This window comes from Notamacropus eugenii, chromosome 6 (genome assembly GCF_028372415.1).
Source record: "Notamacropus eugenii isolate mMacEug1 chromosome 6, mMacEug1.pri_v2, whole genome shotgun sequence".
NCBI lineage: Eukaryota > Metazoa > Chordata > Mammalia > Diprotodontia > Macropodidae > Notamacropus > Notamacropus eugenii.
The window spans coordinates 16,334,973-16,344,407 of NC_092877.1; positions in this window are offsets into that span (position 1 = coordinate 16,334,973).

The window sequence follows — 9,435 nt, forward strand, 5'->3', positions numbered from 1 at the left end:
AGATATATCTATTTTACTACTGAAGCTCACTCAGGAAGGTTGGCTCAAGGAAGTTGATTTATCCAAGTTCACGAAGTTGTTGTTCATTTGCTTCAGTTGGGTCCGACTCCCCGTGGCTCCATCAGGGGTTTTCTTGGCAGAGATACTGGAGTGGTTTGTCATTTCCTTCTCCAATTCATTTGACAGATGAGGAAACTGAGGCAAACAAGGCTAAGTGACTTACCCAGGGTCACACAGCTAGCAAGTGTTTGAGGCCAGATCTGAATTCAGGAAGACGAGTCTTCCTGACTCTAGGCCAGGCACCCTATCCAGTGGGTAAACCAGGGGAGAGCTCAGATATGGACTTTACAATCTTGATCATTCCTCTGTATAGAACTGAACAGTCAAAACTATTCATCCAGCAAAGGGTCAAAATTGGTAACTAATGGTTTATTTTCTTTAACATTTCTAAAGCAATATTTTTCTTAAGCGTTAGAATATGGAAAGAGTGCTGGATTGAAAGTCAGCAGACCTGGATTCACCCCCTCAGCCTTAGTTTCCCCATGCTAAAATGGGATGATAAGAACAGAACCTACCTTGTTGATTTTGGGAGGATCCAATGACATCATATGTACACTGCTTTGCAAGCCTTAAATTGCTATGTGAACACCTTCAGCCACCCCCACCACCATCATTATTACGCCATTATCACCTCTCCATAAGCCTAAGCGGTCTGTGTGGTGGGGCAGGGCGGGGAGCCAGCACCAATCCTCCGCTGACCCTCAGTGACAGGCCCCGGGACAGAGCCAGAGGCTGCGACTCATGACTGTTTTGAGAAAGGGGGAGAATCCACAGTCGCCCTGCTGCTCTGGTGCCCTTGTGTGTTGAAATTCCAAACCACTGGACACCAGGTACTTTCAACAGCTGATGTGTAAACAACCCTTTGCCTGAATCCTTCCGGCTTTGAGGCCTCTGTTGGATTTGGCTCTGCTTGCTCCCTTTCTCCATTCTCTGCCCAGCCCTCTCATTATTTCTACTTACGATGGGCAGGGCTGAGGAAGCCTAACCACCAGCCTCAGACGGACCCCAGGGTTTATTTATACCCACAAGTGACAAGTGGTACCTGAGCAATCAGAAGGAAAAAACACCACCCACCCACAACCATATATAGGATGGGTATTATATATACATATATGGGAGACAGTCAGCTCTCAACAGCACCAAGCTGGGAGCAGGAGATGGGGGTCCAAATGGGCCCACCCCACAAGGACTGCTACATGAACAATCACCCCTCAAGGCTGCAAGATTATGTACAAATAGACAGAGAAAGACTCATAGGGGTGAGAATTGGGCGATGCTGACCATTACCATGCTTCTCCTAGGTTTTCTCTGTAATGCCGATAAGAATTCACAGGAAATCCTGGTAGTCTGATTTCAGCAAGACTGAGAGATGTGAACAATGAGGCCAACAGACATGAGCAATGAAAAAAACAAGTAACCCAGGTCAGGGCAGGTCTCGGTCTTCTCCTTCTTTGGGGTCAAATCCTCAGTTCCTAATACAATGCCCAGTGAACTACTGGTTGAATTAATATTTTAATTCTAAGAGTCTGTTGGCCCAAGACAGGGTTCAGGGGGGAGGGTAGATGGGGCGGGTGTTGTTGCAGGCTCAGGGCACAAACCACAGTTACTTCAACCCCGTAAGGACCATTTACCAAGCGCCAAGAACACAGCTCATGCTGGACAAATAGGACAAACCCGATGGAGCAGGTTTTGTTTATTTTGCTCCCTACCCACTCAGCCCAAGGGGAGTGTAGGCTGGTAAAATGTCCGTCCTTACTCCTAAGGTCAGATAATAGGCAACCACACCCTGAAAGGAGCTCCATTTGAGGCTAAAAGATGATGAATCTTAGATGCCCCTCCTAACCCTAGGAATAGAAACCTCCTGGGCCAGTCCCAAGGGTCAATGATGATGAGGATGAGGATGAGGATGATAACAACCACTGGCATTTATTGAGAGCTTTCAGGTCTGAGAAGCACTTAAATGCAGTCTCACTGGAGTCCCACAACAACATGTAAGATAAGTACCATCACTGTTATCATTCCAATTTTACAGATGGAGTCTAGGTAATTTGCCTGTGGTTAGTTACAAAGTTAGCTGTCAGAGGTGGAATTTGAACCCAGATTTTGAGTTCTTTATCCACAAGGCTACACTAGTAATGAATACAGAGAAAACTTCATGCTTCTGCACCTGTCACATGCAAAGAGCTTAATCATTTGCTTAATGATTGACAATCTCTTCTTGTGTCTTGTTTCCCCCAATTAGATTGTAAAATCCTTTAGGGCAGGGGTTGCATTTCTTTTTATTTATTGTATCCCCTGTGCTTAGCACAGTGCCTGACACATAGTAGGCATTAATTCAATGTTGATTGGACTGGACTGGCATCTATGAATCTGCGCCATCTTGACTCTGACACTTTCTAGATGCATAATCTCCAGCAAGTCACTTCCTCTCTTGAGTTCTCAAGTTTCTTCTTTTTTTACAATGAAGGGCTTGGGCTAGATGAAAATTAAGGTACTTTGCAGTTCTAAAAATCCATATTCTTTTAGTTGTCTACACAAGATAGAGGGTCAGACTGAAGTCATCTTCCTGGTGATTAGTACATGTCTTTGTTCTTTAACCAAGACAGGCAGTGGGAGGGGATATGTGGAGTAGAAAGTGTGGGAGTGAGAAGCAAAAGATCTGAGTTCATTTGAGCAAGCCATTTTCTTTTTTGGGGTGTGGGGGACTCAGTTCTCTTCCCTGTATGATGAGTAGACTGGATAAGATCAAACTGTGCTCATCAAAATACTACTAGCTAGTAAAAAGATTCAGGGGTCTACAACCTAGACCCAATTCTGGGCTCAGGGAAAACAGCAACTTACCACCCATGATGGAGTGATTAGTGGAGAGGTTAGTCCTTCTTTTGGTCCAATTTGGAAGCAACTAGTCAGAATGTGACCTTGGGGCAAATAACTTAAGCACCTCGGTTTGCCTGCCTGAAAAGTGGCAGGGGTTGAACTACATGGTACCTTCCAACTCTATGATCCTATAATGGGGAGGAAACCTTCTGACCACACAGCTGGATTTTCCTCCAAAGCCCTGTGCAAGATGGAATGAGAACAATGAGGGACTAACCACCTGGTCTGACACCCCTGAAATGACCTAACTTCCTCCTCAGGATTTCAATTATTTAATTTATTCCCCATCCCCACTCAATTCCCTGATTTTCACAGATGGTTTCCTCTCATTCAAAGCTTCTTGGCAAGTGAACTCTTTGGCTAACGCCCCCTGAAACCTTTCAGCCAGTTCATATCTCATCACAGGCAGAGCCCTGTGTTCCTATTAATCCTGCAGGTGTGAAGAGTGGGAGTGGACATGGAGCTCTTACTGTTCCCAGGGGAGCTCGTCTAGTCTGGTTCTCACCCATCCTCTTTTGCCAAGATGAGTCCTTGACACCAGCATCTTCCTCCAAAGGAGAAAATACCATTAGAGATGAGACAAACTTAGTTACTCCAAGGATTAATGCCTCCCTTTCTGGAAGAGCCAGACACAACAGCCCCAGCCTCTCCATGGGCAGGGTTTGAAGTCTCACTCATGGTTACTGGGAGAGTCAGTCTGTAAGTGATCATGGAGGCCAACTCAAATGGAACCATCCCCAACTATCTATCCTTTCACCTCTTTTTTGTTATCTTTGCAACCAATTATGAATAATATTAGTAAAATATTCGCAACTGGTTGGCCACAGCCTTTGGATATCTATCTACTTTGGTTTATTGTTTTTGGACTGATCATTCATTTCCATTCACTTTTCCTCTTACATGGTTTTGATAGTACATCAGTCTAGTTCTATTTTCTTTTTTGTACTTTGTCTCGTATCCTAAAGGTGTTTGCATATTCTTTATAAATATATACCCATCTCTGACACTTACTCTGGGCACATCACTAAGCCTCTATCTGAATTATAGGAATGTACATTCTTGTACATTCTTCCACATTCTGTCCTCATGAGGTTCTCCTGGGGTGTGTCTCTCTGCTGGACTCTAAAGGTCTGACCTCTACTTACGTAGAGCCCATAGTTGAATGTCTCCCTGCCCTGAAGAGGTCATGGTCTCTCATCCTATCTTTCCTCAATGGATCTAGTTTCCCCTACACTTTCTACTCCACACATCCCCTCCCTCTTCCTGTCTTGGCTAAAGAATAAAGGAATGTACTATTTCCCTTGCTGCTCCTAGTACACTGCCCCCAAATCTGTTAGGAAACCTTAGGAACTTTAAGACATTAACAGGGTTGTCTTCAAGTCATGGGGAGAGGAGCTTGTAGCACTCCTGAAAGGAGGCTCATATGGGTGTTACATTACCAAGGCTTCTCTCCTCACTCTCTGAACTTCTTTCTTCACCATGTACCTATGGTCTTTTCACCCCTGGAAGATCACTTCTTACTGCCCCCATCCCTCAAACCATGTCATCCTGGGAGATCTACCCTCTCCTGTGGCTCCTTCCTCCCTTCCTCCTAGAGTCACCATTTTGGAGGAAAGTACCCAGACTGGCCATGTTCATGCCATCCTTCCTTTCTGGGTTAAATTTTCCACTATGTGAGTACTTTCCCTAGGGAGGGTACTGTCTTTCTTTTTGCTTGTATTTATATTCTCAGGCCTTAACACAGTGTCAGACACATAAAAAGTACTTAATAAATGCTTGTTGACTTCACCCGACATAACCATTCCTCTCTTACATTTTAGTTGTAATGTTAAGACTTCATATTTATCCCAATTCAATTTCATCTTACAAGATTAAGTACAACATTCTGGACTGTTGAGAACATTTTGGTCCTGATTTTGTCAACAAACATGTTAAATTCCTAATTGTGTCATCTACCAAGGTGATAAGTACATCATTTATGCTTTTATCTAAGTCACCGATAAAAATTGTAAACATCACGGTGCTAAAGATAGCCCTAAGCAATAGGAAATATTCATTAGATACCTCCTTTTTTTAGGGAGGTGATAAAAGGAGAATTATCTATTGTTTTTATAATTTTATTTTTATAATTAACTTTACAAACATCAAGTAAAATGAGTATTTGTATAGAGAGAGAGAACAAAAAAATTATATACAAAACTACAAATCTTTATCATTTACAAATTGCTTTTCTTTTTAGACACATAAATTAAACATGATACTTCCAAAACTGTCTTACTTGTCAAATTATGTCTGGTGTATATGAAAGATGTACAGAAAGACAAGGATAAGAATTACACAAAAACTTTCACAAAGGTATCATTTGTACTGATGGACAAAAATAACATCAAAAATCCTCTTAAGCATGGAAGAGTAAGTAAGTATAATTTGGTGTTTTTTGATTCTAGTTAAATATAAGGGTGGAGGTTGTTTGAACTCATCAATCACCTCTCCCCACTCCTTAGTCAACAAGCATCTATTGGGGACCTACTGTGTGCCAGGCACTGTGATAAATCTATGCTGAAACTCTTAAGGGCTCTCCTTAGAATCCCGAGGGGAGACGGAGCAGCCCTGCCCTGGGAACTTAGCCTGACAGTGTGACTTGCTCTCAGTTTAAAATTCTATTATTTTATGTAAACATACATATGTACACATAAACATAATACTGAGGCATAAAAGAACTTTTCTTAATCTTCAGAATTTCTCTGTGGCTGCACCTTATGGCAAGGATGCATGTGCTAGACCAATAATTGACTTTCCTAGGATCACACAGAAATTTTGAGAAACATTCTCCCTTATACATTATATGTTTGGTTTTATTAGAACAGGCTTCTTCAAGTGGGACTTTTCTCGACTTTTAAAAACGCTTCCTTCAGTTAACAGCTTTTGTTTATTCATGCCTTTTGAAATATATATATCAGAATCATCTCCCACTACAGGTCCCATTTGGTCCTTCGCTTGCAGCAAAGAAAAACTGGAGCAGAACCCGAGCGGCAAAGCGACTATGTCAGGATTCCAGATTAGCCGTGCTTCTCATTCAGGTTTAGCAGCATTTGGGCTGTTTTCATTTATGTTAATGTGGCCGTTATATGTCTTGTTCTCTTATTTCTATTCTCTCCACTATTCATTAATTCATGCAACTTTTCCCAGAGTTCTCTAAATGATTCATATTTGTCATTTTTAATAGTGCAACATTCCCTTATATTTTTGTGCCACAATTTATTCAGTCATCCCTTAACTGATGGGAAAGTTCCCAGAATTTACTTTAAATGGTCTCTAAAATTCAGAAAATAAAGTTTCCAAAGGGAGAAAAGGATGGATGACTTTATTGGATAACTCACAGTACAGTAAATAGTAGATGAAACTTTTAATGGAAACAGTTGGCCATAATTACTTGTGAATAACATCCACTTGAACGTTATTACTTCAGTTTAGAGACCTTCTACATCTGTCACTGTAGTTTCTTCCCTGGAGCAGATGTGTAATGAAAATTATCACTTCATTCCAATCCACAAATGTCAATATATTCTCCCTCACCTTCCACCCTGTTTTCTATGAAACTTCCAGCGTATTTTGCTCCATTTGGGAATGTACATGTCCCTGTTCCATTGTAAGTATTGTCCTTGAACTCTCTTTCATTGAAAAAATGTTCAATCTTCCAATTCCATTAATTTTGTCATCTTTCCAGGCCCCTGTATAGTTTATTCTATTGCAGGTGGGAGTAGGAGAGTGGTATGAACTTTTGCTCCATTTCTCTTGAAGGCTTCCAGAGATTTTCTGATACAGCCTCCCTCATATTCATCTCCATTTGGAAATACAAAGCATATTTTACATACTTCTGGGTTTTAACCTCTTCTGCTGATGTCATGCTTATCTTCAGGAGGGAGATGATCCATGAGTGCTCAGTGGTGGCAAAGGTGACAACTGAATCACTCCCCCTTCCACGCCCACCCGCCAGATGTCCTTTTAAATTGACCCATTAATGAATACTATTTGGGTCCAGCCCACATCCACTTAATTATAGTATTGCATAGTCCCAAGAACAGTATGAGAGACTTTCAGTTTAACCATTTTTCATTCACCTTCTAGCCTTCATGACCGCATTTGGGGTTTTCTTGGCAAAGATCCTGGAGTGGTTTGCCATTTCCTTCTCCAGTTCATTTAACAAATGGCAAACGGTTAACTGACTTGCCCAGGGTCACATAACCAGCAAGTATGTGAGTCTGGAGTTGAACTCATGAAGAGTCTTCCTGAAAGGACCTACATGTACAAAAATATTTACAGCAGTTTTTTTTTTTTGTGGTGGCCAAGACCTGGAAATCGAGGGAATGCCCATCAACTGGGGAATGGCTAAGCGAGTTGTGGTATATGAATGTAATGGAAAACTATTGCACTATAAATAATGATGAACAGAAGGAATTCAGAAAAACCTGGAAAGACTTATATGAGCTGATGCTGAGTGAGATGAGCCAAACCAAGAGAACATTATACACAGTAACAGCCACAGTGTGCAAGGACTGTTTCTGATAGACTAAGCCCTTCACAGCAGTGCAAGGACCTAAAACATCCCCAAAGGACTCTTGAGGCAAAATGCCATTCACATTCAGAGAAAGAACTATGGAATCACAACACAGAATGAAGCAGACTATTCTCTCTTGTGTTATGTTTTGTTTTGGTTTTTTCTCATGGTTTCTTCCATTCATTTTATTTCTTCTATGCAACATGACTAATGTGAAAATGTGCTTAATAAGAATGTGTGTGTAGAACCCATATAAGATTACATACAATCTCAGGAAGGGAGGGGAGAGCGAGAGGGAGTAAACTGAAGACTTATGGAAGTGATTATTGAAAACTGAAAACAAATAAATTAATTTTTTAAAAATTATATGAAAAAGAAGAGTCTTCCTGAATCCAGGCCTAGCACTCTATATACCATGTCACCCAGCTGTTTCAAGAATGATTTTTATGCTTTGCTAAAATCTCAGCAAATCCTATCTACAGTATTTTTCTGATCCAATAAACTATTAGTAACCCTTTCCAAAAGGAAATGAGTCTAATCTGGCAAGAGTTACTCTAGGAGACGCCATGATGGTTTTTTAAAATGACTATTTCCTTTTCTAAATGTTCACTAACCATCCTTTTAATTATACATTCTATAATTTTACCAGGAATTAAAGATTCTCCCCTTTTGAAAACTGGCCTATTTTGAGACTTCAGTTTGAAGGCTTCTCTCCCATTCCCCACAATCTTTCAAAGTTCAGCGACCACAGCGATTTTCACATCTGTCAGGTTTCCAGAATCTGGGGGTGGATATGGGTCTCGATCTGCACTTGAATCAGGTAAGGACTATCTCCCCCTGAAGTTTTGGGTTTCTGTTCTTTCTTAGCTGTTTTAGTTTTGTGCTTTGTTGTACAAAAATCAACAGAAAAGTCGTGCTTTCATTTCTCAGTCTACAATGACAATGTAGGTGTGAGGAAAAGTGGAATTCTACAGGAATAAGAAGTCAGACAGCAGCCAGGTGGTCTTGATGTTGCCATGACCTATTGCTTTGCCTGAAACATTGCATAGAATACAAACTCTGTAAGAACAGGAAGTGTGACATTCTTTCTTTAACCTTCCAGTGCCTACAACATGGTAGACTCTTCATAAATCTTTGGTGAATGGATTGCCAACAGAATCGCGTCAGGAGGTGGGCTGTGTCTCTTCCAGAAAGGAAAGGGGAACCTTGGATTCATAAGGTCGTAGGAGCATTGATGGATATGAGGAAGGGACCTTGAGCATCATCTAGTCTCAGCTCTCTCATTTTGCGGTTGTTATCCAGTTGTATCTGTCTCTTCATTATCTTATTTGGGATATTTGTGGTGTAGATCCTTGGAGGGGTTCGCCATTTCCTTCTCCAGCTCATTTTACAGATGAGGAACTGAGGCAAACAGGGTGAAGTGACTTGCCCAGGGTCTCACAGCTACTAAGTGTCTGAGGCTGTATTTGAACTCAGGAAGATGAGTCTTCCTGATTCCAAGCCTGGCACTCTACAGACTGTGCCACCTATCTGCCTTTCATTTGTAGATGAATAAACTGATGTTCAATGTGGTTATGTGACTATCCCAGAATCACACAACTGGTAAAAGTCTGAGTGAGTCAGTTATCAAACCCAGGTCTTCCTAACTCTAAGACTAATGCTCTGTCCACTACATCCATCTGCTTTTCATGAGGATCTTTAGGTTACAGAAGAAAAGAGTCCTTTGGTGTCAGTAAATTCTGTTCTAGAAAATGAAAATACATTGGACTGAAGAAACAGGTCTCTCACCAATGTCAGTCTAGTGATAGCGTGTCTCTATGGCAGCCTATTCAACTTTGCATTGATCTCTACACAGCCCTCCTTGATGCTGGCAGTGGGTACTGGCTTTGGCTATGCCAAAGTGATGCCAGGTTGGCGTTCCTGACATGATTGACCCATTC